The sequence below is a fragment of the Engraulis encrasicolus genome, chromosome 20 (assembly GCF_034702125.1).
Source record: "Engraulis encrasicolus isolate BLACKSEA-1 chromosome 20, IST_EnEncr_1.0, whole genome shotgun sequence".
NCBI classification, from domain to species: Eukaryota; Metazoa; Chordata; class Actinopteri; order Clupeiformes; family Engraulidae; genus Engraulis; species Engraulis encrasicolus.
The window spans coordinates 34256540-34271183 of record NC_085876.1 but is presented as its reverse complement, the minus strand read 5'-3'; the positions used below and the strand labels follow the sequence as shown (position 1 = coordinate 34271183).

Sequence of the window (14644 nt, the reverse complement as noted above, 5' to 3'; positions counted from 1 at the left end):
TTTCCCAAAATGGTCCAAATGGATATAGTTCTACCAAAGAGGGTGGAGTAATAAAGAAACACGCCCACCCAATTCAAAAGAGTGTGCTCAAGTTGGGTCTCCTAAAGGGGCGTTGTCCCCTCTTTCTCCTTCTATTTTTGAGGTGTTTGCACAAGAAGTGCGCTACCGCCCTCTACAGCGCTAAGGGGACTCCATTTATTCTCAACCTCAGGACTCCTAAGGTCTCCTAACCAAAGGTCTCCTAAAGGGGTGTTCACCCAACATTAAGTGGATACCGGAAAAGAACCAGAATGACGTATCTCTGTCTATAATATCTCTGGTTCTACACCATTTTGCAATGAGACTCTTCAAAGATGTAAGGGAGAGTCTGTAGAGAGTTAGGCTGGGCTAATATGGCCGACCTGTGCGGACGCGTGGAAAATGCGATGACGTATCTATGCTTCTATAGATCTATGGTGTGCATGTGGCTGAAGTTGAACTCAGAGCCGTCTATAAACCATGTATACTACCCCCTCTAGTGTTCACCAGTGTCAGCTGCTTGGTTACTTAGACCAGTGTTTCCCAACCAGGGGTACGTGTACCACTAGGGGTACGCAAGCACACTGCAGGGGGTACTTGGAAAGATGTTATTATTATAACAAATGTATGGAACAGTCACATCAGGACAGAGAAAGCGATATAGAACATGAATTAGGGAGTACTTATGGCACAACTAAGAGGTTTAGGGGGTACGCAAGACAAAAAAGGTTGGGAAACACTGCCTTAGCCTATCCATTATTACATTATATTTCACTTAGCTGACACTTTTATCCATTTTACTCAAATATTTCATTCTGTTTTAGGGGATCATTATTACAACTCCAACTTATTTCTTAACCAATGCACTAAAAATGTGCCGTTATTAAAAATATAAAATATCAGAGCAAGGTTAATAATAGACCCATCTACTGTTTGTAAACAGATATGATGTAATTTGGCTGCGTGCACATTGACCATGTACCATTCATTTGTACAGAAACTAGCCAGGTCTTTTTTTTTCCGAAATTAAAAAAAAAACAGATGGTCACAATGACTTGAGGTATGCAAAGGTTACCACAGACACGGCCATTCTTTATGCCCTCAGTACAGTCAGTAGTTTAATGTCTTGTAACGACAAGCATCTCCTATGCCTCTGGAACAGCCTCTTCCCTCTCGAAATAGCGTAACAAGTTTACTCTTCATAATCTCTATTTTTTATCAACGTACACGCTTCAGGACGGCAGGTCTTCTCTCTTTAGGGTCTGCACTGTCTGTTTGTGTGTGTGTGTTCACAGCCAGTTTTACATACAGACTCCCCACTCCCTAGTTTACCGATGCCTACAGTTCATCTAAGGGCCGCTGTCGAGAGAGAGCGCAGCCCATTAATTCTGAATGGAGTCTGCACTCCTCCGTTGGCGCCCCTGGAGTGCAGTACCACTTGGAAGAGTGGAGTCTCTCATAATACTCTTAAAACCTCTCTGGTGTGTTTGAGTGAACGATGCGCACGCATTCAGTGTGACGAGAATTCTGAACGGGGCAATAGAATCTCTGTGTAACTATACTGCCCTACGAAGGCAAAGTGCAGTAACTACATATCTTGTCAAAATTGAGTTTAGACTGAGAATGGTCTCCATGTGACAAAGACTTATGGTCCAAATGTGCCCCTTTCTAGAGATATTGTCAAATTCACAGTAACTACAATATCCAACCTAATACCAATAATGTGAAAGCCTTTTTCTGTTTCAATGCGGGCATAGTTACTGCACTTTGCCTGTGTGTTGTATACATTGCCTCACTTTTGGGTTTCTAGACATCAACATCAAGATACAATATGAACTGTTATGATTTTTTTTTAGGATTGTGTTTTCACATCAGCCTCTATGGGCAAACTGCTACAGTGAACGTTGTAAGGGCAACAGTGATTGGTTGGCATTTTTTGAATGCTTTCATATTTAAAAGGCTGCAAAATATGTGGTTGGCATGAGATATACTCACCAGCCACTTCATTAGGAACACCTCTCTAGTGCTGGGTTGGACCCCCTTTTGCCTTCAGAACTGCCTGAACTGCCTGCAACAACACTCGGGTAGGCTCTGGTATTCCAACAAAGATAAACTGGTACTATAATTGGCCCAAATTGTGCTAAGAAAATATTCCTATGCCATTATATCCCCAGCCTGAAACGTTGATGTAAGGCAGGGTTGACCCATGTTTTCATGTTGTTGACGCCAAATTCTGACCATTCCACCCGAGAGTTGCAGTAGATATCAAGACTGACCATTCCACCCGAGAGTTGCAGTAGATATCAAGACTCATCAGACCAGGCAACATATCGATTTTCGCAACATTCCGATCTTCTAGTGTCGTTTTTGGTGAGCCTGTCCAAATTGTTGCCTTATTTTTCTGTTCTTAGCTGACAGGAGTGGCACCAAATGTGGTTTTCTGCTGCTGTAGCCCATTTGCCTCAAGATTTGATCTGCTGTGTAATCAGGGATTCTCTTATGCATACTTCGGTTGTAATGAGTTGTTATTAGGGGTCAAGCAGCGAAGCTGGTGAAGGCCCCTAGAGTGTTAGTAGGTTTTCTTATTATTTAACATCTTATTCTCCTTAGCAAGTCTATGGCAGCCAGTGGTGGACGAAGTACACCAGTTATGTACTTGTTAGTAAATTACAGTTACCTTGCATTGAAAATTACTCAAGTAAAAGTGAAAGTACTTGTATTCACCTCATTTTTTTTACTTGAGTAGAAGTACAAAAGTATCTGCCTTCCAAAATACTTAAGTATTAAAAGGAAAACGTAAAAACTTTAAAAAGTGGCCTTTGGTGCAATTTTAATATTTAAGTGTTGTAGTTTAGTCTTATATAATTTAATATCCTCTAATTTGCATACAACATGTTAGAACTTGCCTGGTTACCACCAGAGCTAATCACAAGTGTCTTTCAGATCGGAACGATTGTGTAGAACTAAAAGCAGTATGGTATGGGAGTTCCCAGGCTAGAACTATGCCATAACAAGCCCCAGAAACACAGTGGACAGCCTGTTGGCTGTAGTACAGGAGATTTCACACACCTTAAGGGGCCACGTCAGGCGCTGGGAAATTTTGAATTGGTAGCATCATATCTTGAGGGCCTTTAGACTCATTGCTTGTGATCTCTGGTCGACAAAGTTAATCAGACATCAGATCATTTCAAGGTTATTCTAAGGCAAAAGTCATAAGGGCCTACATCAATATAAATACATAAATAAATAAATACATAAATACATGAAAATACACAAATAAAAGTTCAAAAGCAAATAGTTTTGAAATAAAGAAGTAAAAATAATCATAATAATAAAATTGAAAAAAATAAAATAGATACAAACAATGGGGTTAGCGATCCATAGCATACACATGCCAGGGCAGATTACACTAATATTACAGTACCATACACCAAAACAACAACCAACTGCAATTGTAAGCATTTATGCATCAAGGACATATCCTAATAACAACATTACGTGGTCAAAACAAACATCAAACACCTCTATTCTTGGTCATTTCAGTGTCATTTTATGTCATTGGCTATGTCTCAAATGACGCACTTTTGTCAGTGCACTGACAGTCAGTGCACAGTGCACACAGTGCACTGAGGTCTTTAGTGCATAGTGTCGTGGAAAAAGTTGAGCACTATGCACTGTGCTCTCGCTGGAAGTGACGCCTGGGCATGGCATTAGGTCGCCAAAATATGAGTTGGCTACTGTTTACAATGCACAGCGTCTGGTGTTTGTATTTCCATGTCCTTCACCCCAAAGGACAACAATCACACATACAATACTTTGGTTTGCATGAAAAGGTTGGTGTCCCATCAACATTACTTACAGAATTAGGAGACTGTTGACCAAACTCTTCTACTGAACTGAATGCCACATTTCCTCCGTGTCATAGTCAACATGGCCGCCATTTAGTGCGTGCAGTGTCCATCATTCAAGCACTGCATTTTTCCGCCATTGTTAGGGGATCATCCTGGCACTTTCAGTGCACTGGCTCAACTGAAGTTTTCAGCATGAGCGCCCTAGGCACTGAAAAACAGTGCCAGAAGTGCACAAGTGCAGCATTTGAGACACAGCCATTGTAAGGGCCCAGTGGCGGCCATCTTGAAAATCAAGATTAAAATTAGACTTTTAGTATGTTATTAAGCACATCTGATACTACTGTAAACCACTTAGAAACCTTTTGTTACATTTTTTTAGGGTTTGGTGTATTATTTTCATAAGTGCACTTGACTATACACACACAGAGAAGTTTGTACATACCAAGTGAAGAGGAGTCGAAGGATAAGAGTCCAGGTAGAAGCATGGGAAGCGTGCATAAAAGTGTGCAGAAGTGGGGTTTGTTCATGCAGTCCAGTCCCCTATGACAATCTCTCTCTGTCTCCTTCTGTGCGATGTTGAACAGCTGCACTGAAGGAAAAAAAAGCTGGTTTCAACTCACATTTTCAAGGCAACTTATACTTCAACTCAACTTATAACTTAAGGTTTCGGAGCACTGCTATTACTAAGTCTAGTCGATTAACTTTATAAGGTTTTGCCAACGAACAGTTTGATTATTCAACAAACCTTACAAGGTTACATCAACTAACTAGTGATGGCAGTCTGGCACAAGCGCGCCGGAACGTGTTTCAAACCATCAACAGCGAAAACCATTAAACCACTGATCCGAAGTTTGCTTCAGTACGGAAAAACCAAGAGATATATTACGTATGAAACAGTAAACTGGTTCAGTTTTCCGAAAGCAGCTGCAGTATTTCGCGCTGCCACACGAACCAGCAGGCGCGCGGAAATGTGTTTGGCCTGTTGCAGAGCCGTCTGAGCAGGTTGCAGTGGAAAGAATAGATAGTTTATTGACTGTCATTAGGCCTGTAAGTCCCACTTGATGATAGACAAGTACACAACATCATCATAAGTTATGAACACAACAAGGAGAAGACATTAATGTTCAGCAACGCTTTATTCTGATCGCCCAAAAAATAGCCTAATGATAAATAAATAAATAAATAAATAAATGTGGCATCGTAGCCTTTGTAATGTCGTCTACCTCAACTGCTTCATCAGTAGCCTAAAATGTCAAATGTCTGGAAGTTAGTGTGAAAAAGTATGAACTCAGTCCAATATTGGGGGTAATGTCGCAGATGATGAGGGCACAACATCTCAACTTATCGAATTGAGCCCGTTTAATTGCAAACATGGCTTTTCACCAGGAGAGGGCCCTGTTACTGACGCTTCAAGTACTAACCCAATTTTTGAAGCAATGTGCCTAAATGATTCAGAGCTTCAACAAAGCTTCACTTGCCCATCACTACAACTAACCGATTCAAGTTAGAGGATCTATTCAACTAATCTTATAAGGTTGTATAAACTAAGTGCTTGAGGTTATCCATTTCATATTTACATTATCATGGGTCCCCAAGTGAATGGGACAGCAATGCAATTGTCTACCACTATGGGGGCAGCCAAACCATACAGGCATTGCTAGCAGCCAGCATTGCTAACAGCCAGCAGGCCTAACAGACAGACAGCCAGCAGGCCTAACAGCCAGCCAGCCAGCCAGCCTGCCAGCCAGCCTAACAGCCAGCCAGCAGGCCTAACAGCCAGCCAGCCAGCCAGCCAGCCAATGCTTTCAAAAGCAAGAGAGCTTTTGTAAGCAAAGATATACAAGAACAGTACGAGAGTCCTGGTTTAAATACTGGTGCAAATGAACCATGTGACAAGAGTGATCACGCATGTGGCAGCTGCAGGCAGTAATTGAATCATGGCATGACAGCCCCAGAGCCATACAGAGGGGAGAGTCGGGCAATCTCCGCTGTGCGCTAAGGCCGACTTCCTCATTAGCAAAATGAGCTGTTTTAGCTTCTCAGAACTGCTCAGCGTTGCGAATGTTAGTTCCTAGTAGTGGGCGTAGCACACAGCAAATGCAATGCGATGCAATGCAGGGAATATGACAAGACTTGCTGTTCGTAGTAATAACTTCAGATAAACATCACAGATGGTAAAACTGTTGTGATTATCACCACCGAGACAGTTGATGGTTTACATATTTGTGGTGATTACCCCGAAGTATAGTTCGTTAGTCATTATTTTTGGCTGCTACTGTGGTGGTTCTATGTTGAGTCTATGGAAAGACAGCCGCTTTAGGAACAACCTTATCTCGCTGAAAGGCGGAGCTGCCATTTAATTCCTGGTCCTCCAATCGTGTAACTCTCCCTTCTGTATGGCTCTGGACAGCCCTTAGTACCCAGGTGAGCAGGCAGTGATTGTTTGAAATGGGATTGACTGATTGATTGAATGATTGCATGGAAGCAGGTCTTGGTCTTGGAGAAGTTGTGAACTGTTTCATGAAGATGTTACTGAGTTATTACATGGATGCAGAGAATATAGCAGACCAAACCATACAGTATGCTCATTACCCGTTTCACCACATTTTACCTTTGCCTGGCCTGTTTTAACACAGCTTCATAATGACATTGTAGCCTGTCACAGGGGAAAATGCTGGATGTTTACATTCTAAAATGAAGCACTGCTGCAAAACTCCCCAGGTAGCCCTGTTGCAGCAGATTGCCACAGCTTAGTTAACACTTAAGGGCTCTGCATACTTAACGTGCGCACTTTGGCGCATTTGGCGCGAGAACCATTAAAATGTGGCAGACCATTCATAGTCAAAAGCGCCATTCACAGGCTTTTGCTTGCATTTTCGGAAGTGTGCCCTCTGCTGTTCATGAGAGAAACGGCAGCATCTGTTGCAACTCGCAGCGTGAGTTCTACAGATGTATAAAATAGAAAGCCAAACACAGCTGCTGCTGAACGTCTGACTTTTGACTTACCACAATGAAACATCTAGAATTTTGTTGTAGCCTACATTGCCAGATCATTCCAAGACCATGTGAATGCATTGTTCTGGCTGCAAAAAGTATAAATAGATCGCCAAACACAACGTGCTTCTGAACAAAGTAAACAATTGTTTCACTGAACAACATTTAAGGGAGAAGATAAAATAACTCTCTAGGACATTTTATTATCCTCAAAATGATGCAGGGTCCATTCTGTAGTAGCCTACAGTAGCTGTAGCCTCTCTTCGCAACTCCTGCTTTGTCTGCCTACCTGCATGGTCGCTGGTGGCGCACGCCAAGTTACAAAAAATGGGGGGTGCACGAGCTCGCGCCGCGGCAGCTTGCGGAGGGGCGTGTGACGTCATTTTGAGCGCACATTAGGGTGCATCAGTTGCCCCCTATGAAAAGATATCGCCTTGGCCCTATAGTAAAAATGTTCTACACCCAGTAAAAACACACTGTGTAAAATATTTTGAAATTTGGCTGAAGTCTACCGGGGCCACCAGCCCCATGAAAATAGAAAATAATGGCGATAGTCAGAATCTTGGAATAGAAATGGATATTTTGCTGCATAAAGCTACCCAATAAAAACACATTGTCTCAGCTGTGTGATAAAAATGTTCTATGCACAGTAAAAACAAATATAACAGTCATGCAGCTTTGCAATCTCTTGCTTGATACTAGCAGTGGTCCAAGGCAGCAAGGAATTGATATTGTGTTGCAAAAGAGCAAATTTGCCTAAATATAGCAGCTTGACCATCAGTCTGTCCTGAGACTGAAGTCTGTGTAAGTGGATCGACTGAATACACAACCTGCTTAGATATTCCTTCTGTTTGTGTTCCCAATACAGGTGATCTCACTAATTACCTCATCAACCTGGCTTAAGTGGTAATTAGGCTCAGCTGGTTCCTTATATTGGCTGGGGCAAATGTGTCACACGGTTTGTCCACCTCTGTTTCAAGACAATGGGAAACCTGGATTCAAAAGCTACAATCCAGTGCCACAGATTTCAAATTACCTGGTTTTACCTGTCCAATTGCCCTAACTGGAAAGGTAACACTAGGTATGTCATTTGGAATATGTGGCACTGGACTTCAGCTTTGGAATCCAGGTTGCCCATCACCATCACCATTATTTTGTATTTTCATGGGCCTGGTGGACCCGGTAGAATTCATCTAAATTTCAACATATTTTACACAGAGTGATTTTACTGTGCATAGAACATTTTTTATCACAGAGCTGAGACAATGTGTTTTTATTGGGTAGCTTTATGCAGCAAAATGTCCATTTCTATTCCAAGATTCTGGCTATCACCACTATTTTCTATTTTCATGGGGCTGGTGGCCCCGGTAGACTTCATCCAAATTTCAAAATATTTTACACAGTGTGTTTTTACTGGGTGTAGAACATTTTTACTATAGGGCCAAGGCGATATCTTTTCATAGGGGGCAACTGATGCACCCTAGCGCATGTCATCGTTGCGAGGGAGGTATGAATGGGGTTAGCGCCAGTTACGCTAAGTGTGAATCCGCCTTTAGTTGGCAAAACCTCGTAAAGTTAGTTCATTCAAAGTTGTAATATCAGTACTCCAAAACCTCAAATTGAAAGTTGAAACTTATAACTTAAAAACTCTGTGCAGAAAGTTGCCTTGAAAATTTGAGTTGAAGCCAACTTTTATTTCTTACTGTAGATTACTTGACCTTATCCATTCTAGGCATCCACTACACTTTGTATACAATTTCATTACTTGACTTTATCCATTCTAGGCATCCACTACAATTTGTATACCATATCAACTCAACATCTCATATAAGATCAACTTTTCATAAAAAAACATACAAAAGTGAGTTGAAATAACTCAACTTGAGAAAGTAGAAGTTGGCAATGCCAATTCCATGGTTGGGGGCTCAAAAATTCCAGTAAGTTGAACAATGTCAAATTTTAGTTTTTACAGTGTGGATGGCCCTGGGTACAAAGAACTTCCGTAGCCCGTGTCTGTCTTGCAGGATATGGCACGCAGTCTGTAGCTGAACAGGCTCCTCTGGGGTCCGTTTCTCGATTCTTGTCGTTGCTAACCGTCTTAAGACCGTCTTAAGACAGTCTTAACATTCCCTTGGATTCAGTGGTGAGCGTCGCTGTCGAGAGAGAGTTGAGTCGCTCTTACGAAGGACGTTGCTACCGTCGTTAGCAAAGACGCTTTCGAGATACGGACCCCTGGTTAGCAAAGACTAAGTACAGTAGTGGGTGCTTGTGGTTGTCCAAAATGTCAGTGGTGGTTGTCAGGGCCTTCAGTTCTGTGCCTACAACAGACTCTGCTTTCCTCACCAGCCTGTCAAGACGTCCAGCATCTCTCTTCCTAATGCTACCACCCCAGCATGCCACAGCATAGGAGAGCACACTGGCCAGAACTCATGTAGAACCCATGTATATCACCAAACTGGTTGATTCCTTGCTGGCCTCCTCCATGTCTGTTAACGGGGGATGCTACACTAAGCATCGGATTATTGTTGTCATGGTTGGGCTAAATTACTCTTGGGACCTGTTTTAGAATATGTTTCACCTTCTGCGTGTGACTGAAACAGCGCATGTTTCACAAAAACGCAATATCTCTGTTTCTTGCTGATTTAAGTGGATACCCACCTTAGTTAAACTTAGATTAACTTGGCAATAAAAACTCGTATGAACACACTTTCTCACAAGTCTCACCTTTCAAACGAGTCACATATCACGTAACAGATATCACATAATATACTGTGACTCTACAAATGTCTATAAATTGTATTGCACTTTGAAAATCACATTGTATTTTTTTTTCATATATAAATACCTGCTTTACGATGATTCAAAGTATGTATCATTGTTTGGGACACCCTGCATCTCTCAAATGGAGTCTCTGTAGTAAATGCTGAGGCATGATAAAGTCAGTTATCTATGCAGGAGGTGGTAAACGTTTAACAGGAAATCACAGTCTTTCAAAGCAGGAAGTGCACAGCAGCTTGCAGAACAATTGATCACCGCCTGCGAATGCATCTCTGACATATCAAAGGAAAAAAAAAGTGAGTACCGGTAACTCTGTCTACTGTACAGTTTTGTATATATCTATTATTATTATTATTATTACTATTATTATTTACTGTTACTATTGCTACTGTCACTAGTATTATTATCTTATTATTGTAATGTCTTCCATTCTATTTTTATCCTACCTTTTTGTCTACATTTTAAATGTTCAATGTTAAATGTTCATTTGTATTTATTATTAATCACTTATTGTTACCAGTCCATCACTGTTACCTGCCCAATCTTGCACTTTGTTAGTCTGTAAAATGTCAGTCCTGTGTATGTCTATGTCTTGGCATGGTATAGAGAGAGAAACGTAATTTCATTTTCCTTGTAGGACTTGTGTATATGAAGAAAGTGACAATAGAAGCTGACTTGACTGGACTTGTAGGGGTAAGGGATCGAGGTATTTTGTCACTAGGTTCACAGGAAGATTGCAGAAGTAAATACTATTTTTGTATATTAGCTCCTTTACCACCTACAATACCACACAACAGATTAGGTTATAATAACAAAAATCTGTATTAATGAGGCAAGAAAAGGTATTTGTATTAAAACCCCTTAAGACGCGGCTTTATAAATTTGTTGTTACCAGTATGGTAATGACCAAGTTGTGGTGCATTAGTAAAGGGCCTGTGTTGTGTCATAGTATTGTAGTGCTATGGTAGTTACATTTCAATGTCTATTACAGCGTGCCACTTGAGGTACGGCGCGCATTAAGGGGCTACTACAAGTAGGTAAGGGTAGATTTTACAAGTGGGTCAAAGACGTGCAAAATGAAACTGTCATTCAGTGTAACGGATACTTTCTGCTGACTGTAACTGTAAAAAACACAACTTTTTATTTATTTATTTATTTTCCAGTGAATTCATGAAAGCCTCGGCTGTCATCCATTCATGGCGATATGTAGCAGCAACTTCCTCACAGGAAGTGCAGCAGAGCTGGCAAGTTTGCAAAATCAAGTGATCATCCCCTGCGAAGGCGTATCTGACATATCAAAGGGAAAAAGGTGAATAAAAAAATGTTTTAACAAATTATTTTTCACAAGTGATATATCATTAAGTGGGCTTGCCCCCAGCAACCCCCACTTACTTCAATCTCTAAATCCAGTTTATTATTAAGTGGTCCTGCCCAGCAAGTCACTTACTGTAATCCTTAAGTCCTGTTTATTGCTCATTATTATCTATTATTACTATCTGCTGCAAGTCTAGAAAAGACGTTAAAATATTACATTGCGTGTCCGTCGTTTTTTTTGTTATTGCCGATTTAGTGTGACTTTTGGTCCCCATGGGGAACAATGGTAGAATGTTGAGGCAGTGATGTCACTCCACTGAAGACATTTGAATGAGAAATATGAACAGTGAGACCAAGACTGGCTTGGCAACTCCTGCCAATTTCAATGTGCTGTTGTATTGCTCACGCTACCCTTGACTTGTTGTCAGTACCCGGTGACGCCGCAGTTATTGGCCCAGCCCTTTCCGAGATATGAGCTATTCTAATGGGGGCAACTTTTGTTTACATTTTTAAAAAAAATGAGCATAGGCCTACTCCACATATTTTCCCAAAACCTATCGCTGTTTGCTAGCGGTCTGCTGATGCTGCATAACCTTTTGGATGTTTTTGGGAATCAATAAAAATGTTTTTTTGAAATGTAAACAAAAGTTGCCCCCATTAGAATAGCTCATATCTCGGAAAGGGCTGAGCCAAAAAATGCGGCGTCACCGGGTACTAACAAGTCAAGGGTAGCGTGAGCAATACAACAGCACATTGAAATTGGAACAAAATAGTTATAGAAGCAAATGGCACGGCCAGGCCACAATCAGTGTTAATTTTGTCAGCTTTTTAAAATTTAGTCGTAGTCTTAGTCACAATGACGAAAATCAATTTTAGTCTTAGTTATATTTTAGTCATTGCCTTCCCAATTTAGTCTTAGTCTTCGTCTAAATGACGAAAATCAATTTTAGTCTTAGTCAATTTTTAGTCATTTTAGTCATTTTAGTCAACAATGTACATAATAGAACTTCTCTACATACTGCTTCTCTTTTTAACATATGTCACATTGTACAGAATAAAACTTCTTCACACATTGGTTCTATTTTTCTCTATTTTATTTAACACCATTGTTAATTTCGTCATCTTTTTAAAATTTAGTCTTAGTCTTAGTCACAATGACGAAAATCAATTTTAGTCTTAGTCATATTTTAGTCATTGCCATCCCAATTTAGTCTTAGTCTTAATCTAAAGGACGAAAATCAAAAAAGAGCATTGACGAAATATTTTAGTCATAGTCATGGTTGACGAAATTAACACTGTCCTCTTCCAGTACTTAAGGGAGCTGTGTTTGTTGAAAACAGACATGCATGTGTGTATGCATTACTAACAGTTCTACACTTCTAATAATCTCTCATTAATGATGATTTTGCATACACGTATCTGCTTCATGTTCCAACTTAAGTTCCCCAAAGGAAAAGTAGGCCTAATAAAGAGTAAACATTAAATGTGTGGAAAATATAGGCCTAATGGCATGTTGTTAACCCTTTGATGCTGAGCCTACTGTATGTTATAACTTTATTGTCCCGAAATTGGTAATGGCCATGTCTTTATCTGTTTCTTAAGACCCTCTTTATGGAGACGTTTGTGTAATCCGACGTGTTCCTGCATAGTCCGTTCCCTCAGGTCTTAAACTCGCCAGTCGCCACCTCATCAATGTGAGTCACAGCACGATACCCCTGAGCTAAAGGACCAGTCTGATAGCCCAATGCTACCGATACTGTATGAGGCCTCGGGAAGGAGGTTTACTAACGTTCCACACCACACTCTGCTAGTTGGCCTCCGTTACACTTGGTGATGAATGATGTATAAAAAGTTAAGCCGCCTGTACAGAGCATCAGACACTTGTTGCCGTTCAGAGACATCTACCAAGTATTAAGAATTGTGCCGATAATGAGACCACAGCGTAGCCTATGTAGTAAGATTTAACCCTCCTGTTATACTTGGGGTCTATTTGACCCCATTCAATGTTTCAATGTATTCTGAAAAATACATTAAGTACATAATTATTTTGCTTCATCTTTGATGACTTTTCCTAACTATATGGGGTCATTGTGAAAAAAGTTAAATTTCCACACAAAAAAAAATCCCTAAGTGCTGTACACATTTTGGTTACATATGTGTTCCTTTGGGGTCAATTGGACCCCAAATTATTTTAAGTGTGTTAAACATAAACGGAACATCCATATTTTGCTAAAACATGTTCCAATCTGTCTAGATTATGTCAAATACATGAACATACGTTATTTAGAACAGAACATTTTGCTTTATTTAGGGCTCTAATAACTAACAATATGTATGATGTGGACAAGGGCCAAAACTAATTCAAGGCAACTTTTGGGCAGCTGTTGCACATATTCGTCTAGTCATGGATTCGTTTTGTTGGTGTGTGGGCTGTGTGTGGGGGTGATAGGACTTATCTAAAGGGCGTTTGTATGTCCCCAACAGAGCAACAGTAAATATCTAAGGCATAAACCGGTGCAAAAGTTTTTGCTTCAACTCATTTTGTGGACATTAAAGTGGCTGGGGTCAAAATGACCCTAAGGATCACGGATGTAACCTAAATCTGAGGATAACAGGAGGCTTAAATAAGCAAGATAAGTAAGTTTTTTATAATAATCCAGACAATTGGCTGAAGAGGAAGGGGAAATGACTAATAAGTGTGTGTGTGTGTGTGTGTGTGTGTGTGTGTGTGTGTGTGTGTGTGTGTGTGTGTGTGTGTGTGTGTGTGTGTGTGTGTGTGTGTGTGTGTGTGTGTGTGTGTGTGTGTGTGTGAGAGAGAGACAGAGAGAGATTATTGTCAATGTCTTATTTAAATGTTTTTAGTTAAACTGCACATTGGAGACTGGTCAAACGCAATTTCAAACTTCTGTGCTAACCCTGTTACATAGATTTTTGACAATAAAGTACACTTGACTTGACTTGACTTGAAGTGGGAGGACTTAGCAAGGGCAAGAGAAATTATATGATATGAGGGCACAGGCCCTCAAGCAAAAAGTTATTTTGGGGGCGCTACAAGAAGCATGTCAAGACCATTTTACTGGATTGATCAATTATCTGTGTTATGGTGGCTGCAGAAATTTTGCAACAAGACTTATGCATTGATTAACTGCAGTTTGTTTGAATAGATACAACTGTCGTGATTGGCTATGGCTATGTATGCCAAATGACACACATTCGTAACTCTGAATAAACCGGGTGAAGAGACTCAGGGGAACCCAGTTCCACTTCCTCATAATTTTCATCATCAGTGTTCCGGCAGAACTTCTCGTGCGTGGGAAAAATCATACTCAACTTGACAGTATGGTTTTAGTTCTTAGTTCGCCTTTGTTTTTCCTCAAAACTGTCCACAAACTATTCTAGGTCTACTCTACGTTATTCAAAATGAATATCCAAATGTCATTGTGAGAACACATCTGTCCAAACAACAAATACTGTAACACAACAACAGCTGAAAACAATAGAAAGCATTTTAAAACCAGTTTTTTAAAAATGCGTGCAGGCAATAGTCCTACAAAAACATGACTTTAATGATTTGGTACTGATGAGACTGTCGGAAAATCACTTCCTTTTGCATGGTATTTTCGGACATTAGGGTTCCTCTTTTTTCCACTTCAAGCACTGACACAGTATATTATAAAACATAACTGTTT

The 14644-nt window shown here is 40.4% G+C and overlaps 1 protein-coding gene across 1 annotated transcript in view; it reads left to right on the top strand.

Moving 5' to 3' along the window:
• Positions 1-10305: 10305 nt before the first annotated feature.
• The window catches only part of LOC134435875 (uncharacterized), a 14685-nt gene continuing 10346 nt past the window's right edge, over positions 10306-14644 (top strand). The window contains exons 1-3 of the mRNA XM_063184915.1: positions 10306-10334; positions 10633-10678; positions 10805-10950. The gene's annotated coding sequence lies outside the window, so the exon portion shown is untranslated. The remainder of the gene's footprint in view (positions 10335-10632; positions 10679-10804; positions 10951-14644) is intronic.